The sequence below is a fragment of the Panthera tigris genome, chromosome B2, assembly GCF_018350195.1.
Source record: "Panthera tigris isolate Pti1 chromosome B2, P.tigris_Pti1_mat1.1, whole genome shotgun sequence".
In the NCBI taxonomy this organism is placed as follows: domain Eukaryota; kingdom Metazoa; phylum Chordata; class Mammalia; order Carnivora; family Felidae; genus Panthera; species Panthera tigris.
In genome coordinates, this window is record NC_056664.1 from 140,134,299 (window position 1) to 140,152,276 (window position 17,978).

The following is a 17,978-nucleotide window of genomic DNA, read 5'->3' on the forward strand; positions in this document are numbered from 1 at the left end:
GGAGGTCGGAAGTAGGAAAGCCAGTCAGGCTCTCTTACCATCCAGAGGAGAAATCAGTGCCCCTGTCTGGATAAAAATTCCCTAGCGAAGGGGAACTAAGAGGAGGGTCTAGTGGAAAGAGATAATATGAAGGGGAAAAACATTTGGAGGTGAATTGTAGGTGAGAGCAGACGTTTTAAAAAAAAATTTTTTTTTAACATTTATTTATTTTTGAGACAGAGAGAGACAGAGCATGAACGGGGGAGGGTCAGAGAGAGAGGGAGACACAGAATCTGAAACAGGCTCCAGGCTCTGAGCAGTCAGCATAGAGCCCGATGCGGGCCTCCAACCCACGGACAGTGAGATCGTGACCTGAGCCGAAGTTGGACGCTTAACCGACTGAGCCACCCAGGCGCCCCTGAGAGCAGACATTTTAATGACACTTAGGTCAAAGATGATCCTGGTGTTTTACATTTTAAGGACACACCGAATGTAGTGGATACATTCTGTAATAAAATTATTAAAGCAAGTCCACAAGTAGGTAACATTTTTCTGGTTGCCCTTTGCTTAATTTAGGGGGTAAAAAGGGACAAATTAAGTAAAACACTTTAAGCTTATGTTTAGTCAGAAAAATTTCTGACCGTAGACCTGGGTTTAGAAAAATCGTATGCGCTCCCTGCCGCATTTTCCAAATGCGGAGAGCAGCGCATGCTCCCTGGGAGCCCCCTCAGGATCCGGAAAGTCCAAGGGCAAGTCTAACGGCAAGTGCGACGGTAAGTCCAACAGAGAAGCAGCGGCGCCCGAAGCCCCACCTGCCTGCCTCCACCTGTCCCGTCAAATGTCCTGACAATTCTCTTTTCAAAACTGATCATAAGAATCATGACAGAGACTTTGGAGAACCTTCAGCACTCCTAGGAAGTGGAAATGGCGTTCATTTAAGGCAGGAGACTTGACTCTCATGTCAGTGTTACGTGTAATTTTTAACAATAAGGGGTGAAACTCAAAGTGCTTTCTGATTAATATTTCGCCACCCAGAAAATGCCGTTAAGCGTAGTAGTGCGCCCCTCGAGCACTTAAGCATCCAGCTGCGATCTTGCTGTATTGGAGTGGTAACTGAGGGAATAGCTTCCTGGTATCTGTGTGTGTGGCCCAGTGCCAAGACCAGTGTGAAACTAAGAGCAACAACAGCAAACTGTTGGAGTAATTATAACAAAAGTCAAGTGTGTAAGTCTTACGTGTCAGGAATAAAAAGTAAGAGTCCAATTTATTTGGCCAGTGTTTTGTGCTCACATTGCTGTTTATGTCGTGATACATACGGTCTTTCAAGGCGATCCTACGCTCTCGCTATCAAGTATCTGCCCGCTTCTATCAGCGTCCACAAGTGTTACCGTTTTTATGTCTCCATCACTAGTAAAGCACCGATTGGGAATTAAGATACCTCAGGAAGAGATCTCACGTGTAGTCCACCATCCTGGCCAGAGGTTGTTTTTCTTCCCGGGGCATTCTGGTGCCCTGGTGTTGGCCTCCTCCTCCTCAAGCCCCCTTCAGTTAAAAATACCCGGTGTGTGGTCTTGCCAGCTGGCCAGAGGCCAGGATTTTTATAGCCTCGTCTGGCCTGGGAATGGAGCTTAGCACCAGGGGGAGGTGCAGGAGTGGCCCGGGGTTGGGGGGGGTAGGGTCTTCTCTGGCTTGGGAGGCCCTGCCCCCATCGTGTCTTAGCTCTGTCCTCATAGACAAAATAGAAGAGTAATCTGATGCCAACCGCCTCTCTGATATCTTCTGGTAACGTGTTTGTTCAACCAACTAAGGAGATAACTTGAAATACATTTTCCCGTTATTTTTAAAGCCTGTTGTACCATCTGCTAGGGAGAAACTTCACTGCCTGAGCACATATACTTTAACTAATTAATTGAGTACCAGCTTCCTAGAGAAACATGTTTATTAAATGTCAACAAATTTGGGACATCGAGTCTTCATTTCTGGTCTTCTGTGTCCAGTGGCATTTTTCCTAAATTATGTCCGGAATTTCCTTGGGGTTATGCGTGCTATTTTTTATTCAAATCGTTGCGTAGCTTCTTCTGAAGGTTTCATTTGTTTTTATAGTTCTTCCCGAACAGTACCTAGAAAATAATTTTAAACTCCTTTTCTCTCTACTGTCTTTCCTGGATACTGTTTTGTACTCTAAAACCGTAGGGTTGGGGAGTCTGGATGGCTCAGTCAGTTAAGTGTCTGACCTCAGCTCGGGTCATGATCTTGAGGTTTGTGGGTTCGAGCCCCACCTCGGGCTGTGTGCTGACAGCCCTGAGCCTGGAGCCTGCTTTGTTTGGATTCTGTGTCTCCCTGTCTCTGCCCCTCCCCTACTCATTCATATTCTCTCTCTCTCTCTCTCTCTCTCTCTCTCTCTCTCTCAAAAATAAATAAACTTTGAAAAAAACCCCGTAGGGTTAAAGTAATAAATGTCATTGACACCTTGCTTTGTTTTGTTATTAAACACTAGTAAGGAATTTGGTGAATTGAGGAATAACATTATAGAATTTTCATTAAAAATAATTTTCAGGGGCACCTGGGTAGCTCAGTTGGTTGGGCTGTGGACTTCGGTTCAGGTCATGATCTCATGGTCCGTGAGTTTGAGCCCCGTGTCCGGCTCTGGGCTGACAGCTTGGGGCCTGGAGCCTGCTTCAGATTCTGTGTCTCCCTCGCTCTCTGCCCCTCTCCTGATCGCGCGCGCGCTCTCTCTCTCTCTCTCTCTCTCTCTCTTTCTCTCACTCACTCAAAAATAAACAAACATTAAAAAAAAAAGTAAAAAAATAAAAAAAACAATTTTCAGGTCATACCCTTCAGTCAGTCATAATGTGTGATCTTGTGCAAAGACTTAAAAATATTAAATAGCAGAATGTTAACTTATAGCAGCTTCTGCATATACACAGTTCCGAAGAGTCAAAATTTAAACACTGCTTTGTGTGAACTCTTAACTGTCTTTGTATGTTTTTCTGACCTGAGGAGCAGACAGTCACATTAATTTTTTCCTTCCTCTCTTACTACTTGATGGAAGGGGAAAGAGAAGAAAAAGACAAATATCTGTGTGGGTTAGGGAGGGGAGGTGTTCCGTTTTGTTTTGTTTTGTTAAAGCCTTTAAGGAGCGTGTAGATGGTAAGCCAATTGTAACAGTTCCTGTGGACCCCGAGGAAGGCAGGGAAGCCGTGTCATTGGCCCTGACACTGATGATTGAAGGACAATTGCTGGCTTTCTCTGGCGAATTAAAAATGCACGAGGGCACCTTTTTGACACCGGGTTTGCTGAAACGTCACTGCTGTCCTTTTTGTGACACTCCTGTGGCTGTTTCTGGCCAAAGTGTCACAACTCGAAGTATCCTTGCACGGCTGTCTTTGAGCAGGTGGTGCTGGACCAGTTCTAGCACATAGCTCCTCAGCACAGGGCTGCCGGTCCCCGGGAGAGAACGTTTTACCTACGTGCATCAAAGATCATGTGCAAGGAAGGACCTGTGCCAGTCTACATTCCGCACTGTGCGTAACTACCGCCCTCCCACTTCGAAGCCTCACTTTTTCCGAAAATAGAGAAGGTGGGACACAGTGCTGGGAAATCTTGAGGGTGCTGGAGAAGTTTATGAAGTTTATGGTTAGATTGGAGACCTCTGTTGCTGGCCAGTATGAGCTTCCGTATTGTTATCGTGGCAGCTCGGGTGATCCCGGACCCTAGCATTCTTACTCAGGACGGAATTCTCAAGAGAAACCGCGTACGTAGTTTTCTCTCGGAGGAACGGTCTCTAACACGTAAGTGGCTTTTGTAAATTCATATCGTGGATTCCTTAGTTTGTAGGCCGGGAAATCCGTAGAAACAATCCCGTTTTTAATGTCTTTTATATTCATAACTTCAAGGGGGTTAGGAGGCTGAACGAGCAGGGGCCGCTTCCAAATCTTGTCGCACGTGGTGTTTTTTAATAAATTAGGTGCACACAACTACAAGTGTTTCTAGGAAACTGCTGAACGTCACATTTTGGGGGGAAGGAGGGGAATAATAAGTTCTATTCTCTCTCCACCCCCCCCCATCATAAAGTACTACTTGTCAGAGATTAAACACTTTCTGGAAATGCTTAATGCAGAAATTATAAAAGACTAAAAATTCTCTGAAATCTCTCTTCAGAGATAGTAAGTCTTTTGTATGTACTTCTAAATAAAGTTTTAAAACGGTATAATGTTACACATATTCTCCTTTAACTTGCTTTCCGCACTTAATGTATCTCAGACATGTTCTTTTGTGTTTGCGCTGTCCCTATCTAGAGAATGTCGCACCGTATTCCTTTGTGTGGCTATATCGTCATTTATTTAACCAGATTTCCGACTGAGGGATATTTGGGCTGATGCCAGTATTTTACTGTGACATATGATGTTGCAAAAAGAGTGCTCTCTTACCGTGAATCCTTGTGAAAGTATTTCTTCAAGATAAATTTCCTAGAAGTGAAAGGGGAGGGTCAGAGGGTCAGGGTTTATTTTCCTGTAATAGGAGGAAGACATTCAAAACCCCAGAACTCAACTTTGCCTGGTTTTCTGCTTTTTAAAAAGTATCCTTTTACTGTATTAGCAAATATAAGACTCTAGGTAAACTGCAGTTTGGAGGGGTAGGGGGAGAATCTTTCAGGATTTGTTTTTGTTTGGCAATGGATGTTTTCGTCATTTGACTTTCTCATTTGGTTTCTAATCTGCAGTTGAAAAGCTTTACCTGAAATAGGTTTTAAAATTTAAAACTTTTGCTTGTATTTTATAATAGCTGATTAATAAATGGAGAAATATGGTCTGTTTACTGTGAACATTAGTTCCTTCCGTATGGTGATCTGTACTGTACCCTATAATGTTAGGAAACTTCTTTGAGTTTATTCTTTGCTTTTGAGTTCTTTTTGATGTTGTAGTCCAACAATAGCTAAATTAAAGTCTAGAAAGTGGACAGTGCCCATTGGTCAGTAATCTGGTGAACACTATTCTGTGTAAAGGGCTCCACAAAGTATGACTGAGTTTCTGACCCTAGGTAGTTGGGGATTTGATTGGCATTCTAAGCCGTAAGTGCCTGCAAGTGTGCAAAATCATGTGCGGTAGAGTAGGGTGAACGGAAGAACTGTTAACAATCCCTCACCCTAAACGTAAAGTCTAGTCGTTTTTAATAATCACAGAGTAGCTTCTCATTGTAATTAGTACAGTTCCGCAAATACATATTTAACACACCAGAACTTAAAGTATTTTTTTCTTCCTGAAAATTAAAGCTATACCTAATATTTTAGAATTTCTGCTGAGTAAAAACTGTTTGTTTTTTAAGTTTATGTCTTTGAGAGAGAGAGAGAGAGAGAGAGAGAGAGAGAGAGAGAGAGAGAGAGGCAGGGAGAGAGAATCCCAAGCAGGCTCCACACTTTTCAGCACAGAGTCCAGCGTGGAGCTTGATCCCCTGAACTGTGAGATCATGACCTGAGCCAAGATCAAAAGTCAGATGTTTAACCAACTGAGCCACCCAGGCGCCCCAAGTAGAAAGAATTGCATACTCACTGTTATTCATTTAAGGCACGTGTCTGTCCAGTAACTGGTTCTGCTGTGGTCATTACAACTGTTCCTGTGGTTTTTTGTTTTGTTCCGTTTTATTTTTTGTTTGTTTGGTGTTTTTTTTTTTTTTTTTTTGGTAAGTGGTCTGGGGCTCAGAGGGCATATTTGAAAGAACGCCACTGACCTGGTTGAAGATGCTAAACTTATCCCTTCTTTAAAGCCACATTGAATTAAAAAATGGAAAAAAGGAAAATCGGCTTAATTTTTTTTTTTTTCTGACAGGAGAAATGATTGGTGTTTTCTGTAAAGTATCCAGATAATGTAACAAGTATAGACATAAAAACCCCTCCATAATCCTTCTACCCAGATATTAAAAACTGGCTAACAGGGTTTTGTATGAATCTCTAGAACTTTGCATACACGTTTAACAAATTTTTATTAACAGCCCAGGGCACTGTTTAGCACACATTCTGTGTGGGTATGTTATTATTACCATGTTGCAATGCACGAGCTCTGGTTCCTTGAGTGTTCCTATTACGTTCGGAAAGAATCAGATACTTGGCTTCTCTGTGTATACCAGAGCCCCCTCCAGCAGCAGGGACTGTTCCTCGGTCTTCAGAAGCCTGGAATGGGGACCCAGAACTTCTGACTTTGAAGAGGAAACATACACCCTCTTTGTTCTCCAAACACCATCCGACCATTAAGGGTTCGGCTCGTTCCTTGTTATTTTGCAGCTTCTGTTTTCTGGTTTGCTTTTGACGTTCCCATATTTAATTGTATACTTAAGAAGTAAAAATAAAGAGTGTATTTTTTAAAGAAGAGTGTTCTTTGGAAAGGATTTTTTTCTCTCTTTGCGACAGTGGATTAGACTTCTGAAGACTGTGGGTCTAGGTTATTGCAGGGTTTGCTTTCTGTAAGCTGGAACTGTCCAACTGTTATGCTATTTCCGACCTGGCCTGTCTTTCCCTTTCAGGCTCCAGAGATAATTTATAGCTGTAGGGTGTCAGGAGTGGGTTTGAATGGGGCCTGTACAATGTAACATGGAATTTTGCAAAGATTGTTAGTTGAAATTACTACTTCATTCGCATGACTAAGTGCAGTAAACTTCTTACCCAGTTAATTTATTTGAATATTTATCGATTGAGTCCTTCATGTAGAATACTGAAATAATGAAAAAGCCCAGCACATGTTCAGAGCTGATTTGTCTTTTCAGAAAATCCGAGGCTTAAATGTAGTTAGCTAAATGACTTTAGCCCGATTGGCAGGAAATGCTTCTTCTCTAGGTATTACAGAGGCGTTGTTACCTTGAATTGTTACCTTTAAGTTGGGTTAGTCTAGAAAAAGGACACTTCCAGTTGTGTAAATACTTGCTATTTACATATTTTCTTCCAAACTGGGGGAAGTTCTGTTTCTACTCTTTATCTCAGCATTAGCATGGAGGGACTTTTAGCATGGAGGGACTTTGAGTGAGAATGTTTCCTTTGTTCAATTTGCAGTAGCCTTCATAAATTTAGTTTGTTTTTTCTAATGTTTATTTACATTTGAGAGAGAGAGAGAGCAAGCGAGTGAGCACGCAAGTGGCGGAGTGGCAGAGAGAGGGGGAGACACAGAATCCGAAGCAGGATCCAGGCTCCGAGCTGTCAGCACAGAGCCGGACGCGGGACTCGAACTCACAAACCGCGAAACCGTGACCTGAGCCAAAGTCTGACGCTTAACCGACTGAGCCACCCAGGCACCTCACATTTAGTTTGTTTCTGTGTTTAAGTCTGTCTTCACTTAAAAAATTTAGGAGCCAGTGATTGGACTTCATTGATACAATGTTTTTATTAAAATTAGACCCCTAAGCCTATGGTTCTTTTCTAGCTAGAAGGATGTCATTTTTTTCTCTCTGAACCAAACATTGTACCAATAGCAGTTGTTTTTCCAAAACTGACCACAAGGGAACATGTCAAGACTAAATCAGAATTACGCAGAAGGTTAAACTGTGATTTAATTATAACAATTGACTCTCTGGCTCTATTAATAGCTAATGACTTATATTTTCCTCTGCCTGTGAGCCATGCTTTACTGTGTTTTAGAGCTCTCAGATATAATCATTAGTGTTCCCAGAGACAAGACTTTCCTGGAGACTAGATTCTCGCTTTTCATTTATGGTTTAGTTTTTATACTCCCTGTTTCTTCCTCCCCCACGTAATCGGGAGAACAGAGGAAGAGAGGGTTACCAAACAGATTTAGGCTTGAAAACTGGAACGTTCCTTATGCCTTTCTGAGCTTGCTGAAAGATGCAGGAGGATCTTGTTACAAGGCCGACAGGAGGGGTAATGCCTAGAAACGTTTGATGTTACTTTGAGGGACGTGCTGTATGCATCGTTTGCACATAGGCAATCTGTTTGACTGATGGAGTAAGCAGGACCATGGCATAGGGTGGTACTTTAATCTTCCAGAGCTCGAGGACTGGATTAGAGATTAGAACTTCAGAATTCCAGGTTTAGATCCTAACACATTGGAATTATAGCCCTTCAATCAGCCTGTATCCTAATGTGTTGTGAGACCAGATCAAAGTCTATATGAGAGTGATTTGAAATACTTTGATATATTCTTTAAGACGGTCTTGACGCTTCTTTCAGAGTCCCAACATCGTCCTAAGGATGACTTTTCTTTCCACTCAGGGCATGATAATGAGTCCTAATGGTGGATCCCAAAGTTGGTCATTTTGGGGCCTGCTGTTCCTTTCCAAGGAGGCCTTGGTTTTACCTTCAGGTCACCCTGTGGGTTGGGATAGGGTGCAGCTGGAGCCTGTTGGAAACCTGCTGCTTTCTTCTTCCACGGAGGCATTTTGTGGTAGGACAAAGGTCTGATTTCTTCTGACTTGCTAGGACAGTTGCTCTTGTCTTATCTTGTGTCGCCCTCATGACACAGGCACTTCTTGTTTGCTTTTGAGCTCTCAAGCTCAGTCTCAACCTGAGAGATGGTTCCTCCTTCTGTGAGATGAGTTTGATATTTATTATTGCCTGCCTCCATAGGTTTTTATGAGGGTTAAATGAGGTGATAGTTGTAAAGAATTTACCAGTAGAACTCACTGGAAACCACCCCCACCCACACACACACATTTGTGTGTGTGTGTGTGTGTGTGTGTGTGTGAAAATGTTATTATGAATGTTTTCACAAAACATACGGTTCTTCAGCGAGTTGTGAATTATGGCATTAACAGTTTACTTTGTGAACCAGAGCTAGTTAGCTAACTAGTACCCCCTTTCCCACTTTCTTTTTCTTTTTTCTTTCCTTTCCTTTCCTTTCCTTTCCTTTCCTTTCCTTTCCTTTCCTTTCCTTTCCTTTCCTTTCCTCTCCTCTCCTCTCCTCTCCTTTCTTTTCTTTCGTTAACAATTGAACATAATTGCCATGATGAGCTAGAATGAACTTGAAATGGCTATTTTCTTTGGGCTTGAGTGAGTGTTAATTTTTATTTGTGGATTTTCTGTGGAAATCCTTACCACCCATACCTGAGGCAGTTTAGAGACACTGTGGTGGGGGGGGGGGCGGTGGGAGGCAGGGGTTAGGGATGATGGGAGTAGCAGACCCTGCTGAAGTTTTGAGTGGTTCATTTTTTCAGGCCTATTAAGTAGCCTCTTCAGACCCAAGGCAGACGGTGTGGGTAGATCTCAGAATTGACAGAATTGTTTCAGGACTGAGGAAATCTAGACTATTCTATTCCCTGTGCTTTGGATCTTACTGATGTAAATGATTGAGGACTCAACTCCCCTCTCCACCCTCCAAATGATCCCATTAACGTAGAATTGGTTCAGACTCTGGAAATCAACTAACACGGTGTGATCTAGTTGTTGTGTTTGAGTGTGTTGGACGCAGATGAAACAGTGAAAGATTTGGGAAGGTTTTATGATATTGAGAGTTCATTTCTTTTGCGAAAATGTTACAGCACATTAACTGCCATAATTACCACAAATAATTAAAACAAAAACAGGATCATCAGAATAAATTAACAAAACGTGTTTGGTGGTAACATTGGCTTTTCTTTCTTTCATTGCTTTGTCCTGTTTACTTCCAGTTAGCTACTGGACACTTTTTTTGTCATGTTGTGCCATTTGACAAGGCTTTTATTGGTAAACTACTAGCTCAGGGCTATTGGGAGTGGGATAGGTGCTTCTCCTATGGAATGGAACATGTGTGAAAGGTAAAATCCAAGCTATGATAACGTTTTCAGGGTCAGCTCACTTTAACATGAAGGGATAAATGAACATGGGTCAGGGAGATTAAAGAATAATATCTAGTTTTGGAAAGAATAATATCTAAATTATTATTCAGAATTAGCACTAAGCTTTCAGGAAGTGTGGATGGCACTTTAAAAAGTTAATAAGCAAATTGCTCTTTCATTTTCAAAAGCTGGGAATTTAAGCCTGAATTGACATTGAGAGTGAACTTCGGCGACAAAAATATTGCTATATACAAGTGCATACAGGTTTCCATTCTGTAGAATACAAGCTGTTTCATTTGTGGAACACGTATGTTAAAATAGAAGCGTGTGATTACGGTAAACAGTACACAGACCTGTTTCTTTTGTGCGTTTCACATGTTGTCCTGGTTTAACTGGTATTTATTTCACAAATGAGTAGTCACTTGGTTAAACTGTATGTTTATTTTTATTTTTAGTTCTCTGTTTTGACAACATATCACCTATTGTAGGCAGTGTTTCTGATAAAAGTTGTAAAATAATCATTTTATAATTCCTATTAAGGTGAAATGTTAATAATCAAGTCAAGCACTAAGTTAGCTATATGAGTATTGGTTAAAACCATGAAACCTTAAGTTCATCAAAAGAGTCTATCCTTTCAAATGGAGCCCTAAATCTGATATGTGAGTGTGCATGAGTGTATTTATCTGTTTGAAATCCGACAGTTGGAAATGGGAATATATAATCCATTGATTTATATCTGAGCAGTTGGCTTTGGAATATAGGAACCAGCTGGCTACTCTCTCTTGGATCCTTAGAGATGCTATGATATTTTTATAAACAAGACAATTTGTGAAAATAATATGAAAATAAAGACTACAATGGTTTTCTTACCAGATTTATAGGGAAAAAATTTGGTTATGTAATCTGTGTTCATGTATTGTGATTGTAACTGTGGCCATGTAGACTGATTACAGATAGTGAGTAAGATAGTGGGCCTGGGGTCTTTCTAGAGCTTAGTCTCTTTGTTGGCTTATTATGAGGATTAATTGTGTTCATATGTATTGACCTCCTAGAACAGTGCCCGGCACAGAGCAAACACTCAGCTTATGTTGCTTAATGTTAACCTAAATGAATTTATTGCAGATTCCACATGGAAAGATGTGTGTATGCTTACACATGTACATTCAGGTATGTGAAAGTGTAGAACACATCATATATGTGTATATGATGATCATATGATCTACACTTTTCAGGACACACTAAATGACAGTATAAACACCACACCCCACTGTGTGCCACATGCCTGTTTTAGTATTTTGCATATATTAACTCATTCAACCTCACAGCGGTTCCTTGAGGTATATACTGCTATCTCATTATACACAGATGATGAAACTAAGGCACAGAGAGATTAAGTAACATTGCCCAGTACTCGCAGTGAATAAGGTGGAATTGAATTCAGTTAGTGCTGCTTCATACTCTTGGCCACTTTGTCAAGCCATCTCCCCAGCATTACACGTTGGGTCCTGTTCTTAAGATGATGCTCCTGGTTGGCTTTCTTATAGCCATATATATAGGCCATTTATTGCATTGTAGGTGTGTGTATATGTGTATATTCTCATGATGTCAAGCAAATGATGTCAGCTTTTAAAATGCTTAGATCTAGGGACCCCTATTGCTTAAAAAAACTCATTGGTTTGTTTCATAAAATGTGTCAGTCATATTTTGTTGAAACTGTAGCATAAAATGTAAGGGGAAGAAACTTGGGGGGGGGGATTAGAAAAAATGATCGATGCAGTTATCTAAACTGAATAGCCAAGAGATAGAAATTTGGAGTCTCTGACTTCTAATTTACTCCAAAGTTGTAATGGCCCAGAAAAGCCAATGGTTGAATCTGTGGGAGTCCTGCGGAGGGCCACTGTGATGGAGGGAAACTTCTGTTTCCTGCCCTGGGCTTGCTTGAAGTATGAGAACAACTAGAAGGTCGCCTTAGTAAGATTAGTGCCATTTGCTAAGGGCTTTTACATCTGTAATCTCACTTGAACCTCGTCACAGGCCTGCTGCATAGTGCCGGGGGTATTCCCGTTTTCCAGATGAGGAGGTTGAGGTGTAGGTTAAGTAACATTCCCAAGGTTATACAGTTCCGAAGTGTCAAAAGCTGAACCTGGGTTTTCTGACCACAAACCCAGCTGCTCTCTTTCCATCCCCCACGATTTCAGGAGTGTTTAGAACCCTAGTCTCCTCCCCATGTAGAGGCAGTATGTAACTCCTGGGAAGCTTAAATGCCAGGCATAAGCCACTTGAAATTAAAGGACAGGTGGCCCAGTGGGTAGAAGCAGAGGCCCTGGTGTGGCCTTGGCCTGGGTCCAAACTTCTGGTGTGGGGGTTCCGCCAGGCCCTCCTGCTCACGAGCGTTGTTACTTGTTTGCCTCCCTAGGCTGTCGTGCGAAGGAGGGCTTTTTTCCTGAACTTTCTCTTTGAACTGGAAATTCAAGGTGGAGCTAGAGTTGGGAGGGGGCCCTAACAAAGGTGCTGGTCACCTGTTCTGGAACTGCTTTCGTTTTCTTTCTTAGTGTGGTTTGAAGAGAAGAAGAGGCAGAGAGCTTTCTGTCCCTTAACCAGTACAGGAGTCAGTCTTGCATTTGTAATGAAAATGAATAAAAAATGTGTAATTTATTTCTTTTCTGTTATCCTTTAAACTTTTGGCCTTACACCTGATGTGCCATCATGCTGGACAGCAGTACTGGTATTGATGCCAATGGCATTGTCTTGGTTTTTGGCCATGACGAGACTGAGAGCAGGGAAGAGTGAGTAAGCCTTGTTTAGTGGCTTATATAATATTTAGATTTGACTTTCGGGTGCCCCCCCCACCTTAAACATTCCAGTATTTACTGGCATACTATAGTGCAAATGTGAAAAGGAAACTGTTAAAAATTTATTTTGTAATTTATACACCAGCATTTTTTATATGGAACTGTGCGTATGGCAGCTTTTCCGTTTGTGTGAACCGATTCTAAAGCTTTTCTAGATTAAAAACTGTAGGTTGCAAAACATGTGGGTTCCCCCCCCCTTCCCCTTTGCAGTTACTTCTTTATCACTGAGTTGTCCTTCCAAGCCTGGTCTAAATGTGCTTGAAAATTACCATCTGCTCCCTGCAGTTTGGAGAGGGCACGGCAAGACTAAGGTGGAAAGCTGTCACTTCGAATATTTTCATTCAAACTTTCACACCCTTCTTGTCTAGTTACATAACTGCATACAGCAGGACTGGTTTCAGCCATTTGGTCTTATCCTGATTTTTAAAGGGGGGGCATAGGGAGAGATTGTTTAATTTTAAGAGCTGGGGCACAGTACTGCTGCAAATTTGAGAATCTGATAAACCGTGAAAGCATTCAGCATTTAACCTTCCTGCTCATTAAGTCTCTAGCCACGTCTGTGGCATAAGTGAGATGAATGAATAAAAACACTCATACTTATGGATCCATTTTCTTATGCAGAATTTGCTTTTTTACAAGTTTTTAATGCTATATTCACAAATTTCATTTTCTGAAGTTGGTATAGCATAGATTTAATGATTTAATAGTTCTTTATAATCTTATTTGATGTTCAAAATTTATTATAGATCATATCGGAAGGATTTTGGATTGCTTGTGCAATTTATATTTTTTTCTGTCCTTTTTTTTTTTTTAACAGTCTTGAAGTCTTTTATTTTTTTTACATTTATCATGCCATGAATTCATAGGGAATGGGTTCCAGCAGCTCAGGCTCCTTTCCAGTGGTTCTCACAAAGTGTGCTTCTCTGGGTGGGGCAGGCTGGCGCTTCGGTTGAACCCAAGTACCTTTCTCCTTGGCTTCCTTCTTTTCTGATCATTTTCCTTCACACGCTTCAGGAAGCTACGTCAGCTCTTGGAGTGCTTAATGTGCTCAATACGTACATTAGTTCTCTTAGCAAGAATCTTGCCCTTCACTTGTTTGTTTACGACAATGCCAATAGCATGATGGGTAACACTGTAGACTCTTCCGGTTTTGCCACGGTGACATTTGTGGGGCATTCCTTTTTGAACAGTGCCCATTCCCTTGATGTCCACAATGTCACCTTTCTTGTAGATTCGCATGTATGTTGCCAAAGGAACAACTCCATGTTTTCTAAAAGGCCCAGAGAACATATAGCGAGTACCTCTCCTCTTTCCCTTTGTGTTGGTCATTTTGGCGAATTACTGGAAGATGGCGGTTCCGGCCGAAAGGAAGCGTAATTTATATTTTTAATGTCCCTCCTTTTTTAATCTCAAAAATTGATCTATTTTGGTTTTGATTGGAATGAACAGCCACAGTAGGATTTGGAGATGAAACATGATGGAAGCCTGTTAGTGTAAACTGCCAATAATTTCTAATAGTCAGGAACAAGAAGACCATTAGAAAATGGGACTTATGCCAAGAAAAAGGTAGTAAGATCAAATGATAGTCTTCCTGTAGTCCACGGCTGTAAACTTTGATTTTCCTTCAAGTTCATTATCTACCGTCCATCCCAAGCTGAAGACCATAGTTTCTACCCTTTTATTTACTTGGGGATGACTGTAAGAGAAGTAAAGAATTTCAGTCTTCAGTTGGAAAAATTTGGTTCTGACTTCCATTTAATAGAGTATTTAGTAATTCCCACCAAAGATGGTTAGTTAACTTGTCAGTGACTGATTTTTTGAGGAACAGCATTCTCTGCTTTTCATAATTAAGACAGTGGGCTGAAAGCAGATATTTTCTCTTTCTCTCTCTCTTTGGTATTTCCTAGCCTGTGATAATCTGTCTCTTGAGGAAAAAGCGTTGTCTGTCTGAGCGCCCTGTCTGTGCCAGGGTATTTGCCTGTGGTACAGCCACATTTTATAATTTCTCTAATGTCACAAAAACTTGCTTTGGAAAAAAGACGTATGTTCTAGGCCTCTGAGAACAAACGGAGAGCCAGAGAGCAGCTGTGTCAATAATCTTACATGGTGTGGTCATGAGTGTGATAGAGGTTTATATATAGAAGAGCGGGGGGGATATAGGGATTTTATGGAGGCTGAAGTGGGTAGGCCTGACAGGAAGGTAGGTCACATTTAAAGTGACTTTTAGTGAGAGAATAATAGGAGCGTGTGTTGCGTGTGCGCGAGCCTATCATACTCTTTTTTTTTTTTTTAAAGTTTATTTATGTATTTGATATATAGAGAGAATGAGCAGGAGAGGAGCGGGGGGGGGGGGCAGAGAGAAAATCGCGAGAAGGCTCCGCACTGTCAGCGTGGAGCCCGTGTGGGGCTCGAACTCCCGAACCCTCGAGGTCATGACCTGAACTGAAATCAAGTGTCGGACGCTTCACCGACCGAGCCACCCAGACACCCCTGTGTGGGTTACACTCTCCACAGTGGAAACAGTATATCTGGTGTTTTATGATCCTAAACTTATATGCCGTGTTGAAGAGCAGCATGATTCTCCTAGGGCTAAAGACGTTGGAGAAGGTGGTACAAGTTTGGATTGGGAAGGAAGAGGAGAGAAAGATGGTGAATGGGAATGGTCTTATGTACCGTCCCAAGGAATTTGAACTTCACCCCATCTAAATAGGAGCTCTTTGTGGGGCACCTGGGTGTCTCAGCCTGTTGAGCGTCTAGCTCTTGATTTCGGCTCAGGTCGTGATCCCGGGGTCGTGGGATCCAGCCCCGCGTCGGGCTCCACACTGAGCATGGAGCCTGCTTGAGATTCTCTCTCTCTGCCCCTCTCTGCTGCATGCGCACTCTCTCTCTTGCTCTCTGTCTCAATTTAAAATAAATAAGAGCGCTTTCTGTTATTGTGGGAAGTTTTAAGCTGGGAAGGAATGAGGAGATCTGTATGTCAGAAGGAGACCCGTAGGTCAGAAGATGCGGAAAGTGGAAGAAGGGGGAACGATAAGTGCGACCCTACTAGAGCTGGAGGGGTAGCGCTTGGTCCAGGGTGCGTTCAATAGGTTGAATACACGGATCTTAGTTACCAGATTCAGGCAAGGCAAGGGAGGGCCTTGGGGCACCTGGTGAGATGTCAGTACAGAGATGCAGGAATCCGGGAGGGGCAGCAGATCTGAGAGAAGGTAGTGACTTTGGTTTTATGGTGGGAGCCTGCAGGAAGCGGAAGTGGTCAATGGGCAGGTGGAAAGAGGGTCAGGGGAGTTGTGGATGCTGAGAGAGAAATGTGAGGTTCCGTTCTGGGGTTACTGTGTGGCTCAGTGGTTCTAGTCCTGGCATCTCTTCAGAATCAATTGGGAAACTTTAACATAAAGTGTACATGGTGAGCCCATCCCCAGCAGGTTTATTTTACTTTGTCTTGGGTGGGTCCTTGACCCTGTGTAACCTGGGTTGAGAATCTCGATGGTGGGTTTATAGTAGAAGCCCCAGGAAAGGATGTGCGTTGCCTAAGGAGAATAAAAGAGGGGGGACGGACCTTGTTACCCAGGTACTTAAGGGGTGAATGGCAAAACAGGAGATAGTGAGCAAGCCTGGCACAGAAGGCAGAGCATTGGGACGAACACCGGAGAGTTGTGCCGTGAGAGAGATGGGGGTGGGGCCGGTAGAGAGGAGTGTAGATGGCCAGCGACGTCCAGTGCCGTGGAAGGGTCAAGAAGAAAGAAGGATTAAGAAGTGGCCAGAGTTTTTTTTGTTTTTTTTGGCTGTGATTTGATAGAGCTAAATCGCAGTGGTTTGAGGAGTGAACGAAGAAAGGCAAGGAGGCGGTGAATGTAGACTGTTCGTTGAGTCTGCACGTCTTGTCCCGTGAGGTCCTGGTTGCTTCTGCGTTGTCGAATGCCTGCTCTGTGCCCACCTGGGTGCTGGGGCCCAGCAGTTTCAGTTTTGACTAAGCTACTTCCTTACCCCGGGAGGTTTATGGTCTTGTGAGGAGGCAGGTGAAGAGGGGACGACTTAGTTCGAGATGATGCGTTGAGTTTCATAAGATGAATAAGTCACTTGAAAGGTGGGCCTTGTGTCTCAAAAGGTGGGCCTTGTGTCTCAGGTGGAAAGGGTAGCACCAGGGGGCAGGGTCGGGGGGCCAGGCAGTCTTGCTTGTTAGAGGGACCTGCCCTTAGTTGCATGCGAGTAGCTCACTCGAGGTGATACTGGAAGATGGGCTTGGGTCCCAGAGAACTCCGAATGCCAAGCTGGGAGGCCTGACTTGATCCTGTAAGCAATATGGAGCCTTTCTAGTTCAAGGGGGGAGCAGGGGTGAACCTTGAAATTAGCATTTTAGGTCGATCATTTTCTGCCCACTGCCCGATGAGGAAGAAGGACTGAAATGGAGAGAACCTGGAGATGGGGAACAACCTGTTCCGAGCAGAGTAAAGTAGGACCCCGGTGGATTTGTACGGTAGGGACAATAAGGGGTGAGACTGAATATTTGTGTCCCCACAAAATTCGTATGTTGGATCCTAAACCGCAATGTGGTGGTATTAGGAGGAGGGGTCTTGGGGTGTGGTCCTGAGGACACAGCCCTCGAGAATGGGATTAGTGTTCTGTAGAGCTGCCCAGAGAGCTCCCTGGCCCCTTCTACCATGCGAGGACACCATGAGAAGGTGGCTGCCTATGAACCAGACACTGAATCTGCTGGTGGTGACTTGATTTTGGACTTCCCAGCCTCCAAAACTGTGAGAAATAAATTTCTGTTGTTTATAAGCCACTGGATTTATGATAATTCTGTTATAGTCTGAAGGGGCCGAGACAGGTTGCTGTAAATCTGTGTAGAAGGGAGACCGGGCGGGAGGCACAGAGGCTGATCGTATTGGGGTAAGAAGGTGCAGGGTGCTAGGGGACGAGTGTCGGATGACTCCACATTCCTGCTTTGGTCGGAAGACAAGAGTTTGGCTCCAAGCCAAGAGCCTGAATACAAAAGGAGAGGCAAATTTTGTGGGTGATGGTGATGACTGATGATGGATTTGAGTTTGGAAATACTGAGTTTGACTTGGTTGCAGTTAGTTGTGTATCAGAGGATAGTGGAGAGAGTATTTTGTATCCTTTTTTCCCTTTAAGAATCTTAAAGAAACGGATCCGCTCCGTTCTCATAAACCTCCCTGTGAGATAGATACAGGGTAGTCGTTTTCTTTATTTTACAGATGGGGGAGCTGAAGCAACTAAAATGCTAAGTGACTTCCCAAAAGCGTGAACAGCAAATGGAACGTAGGTTAATGAATACCCACCCCAGTTCTGTATTCGTATAGTGTGGACAGTTCTGTGTGCATATAGTAATTGCCAAAAATGTGTTTTCAGTTGTTGAATGGATGACAAGTG

General features: G+C 42.8%; 1 protein-coding gene and 1 pseudogene across 8 annotated transcripts in view; one reads left to right on the forward strand and one right to left on the reverse strand.

Moving 5' to 3' along the window:
* Positions 1 to 17,978, forward strand: part of ARID1B (AT-rich interaction domain 1B) — a 447,008-nt gene that overhangs the window by 74,323 nt on the left and 354,707 nt on the right. The gene's annotated exons all lie outside the window — the stretch shown is intronic.
* LOC122238792 lies at positions 9,286 to 13,916 on the reverse strand (annotated as a pseudogene).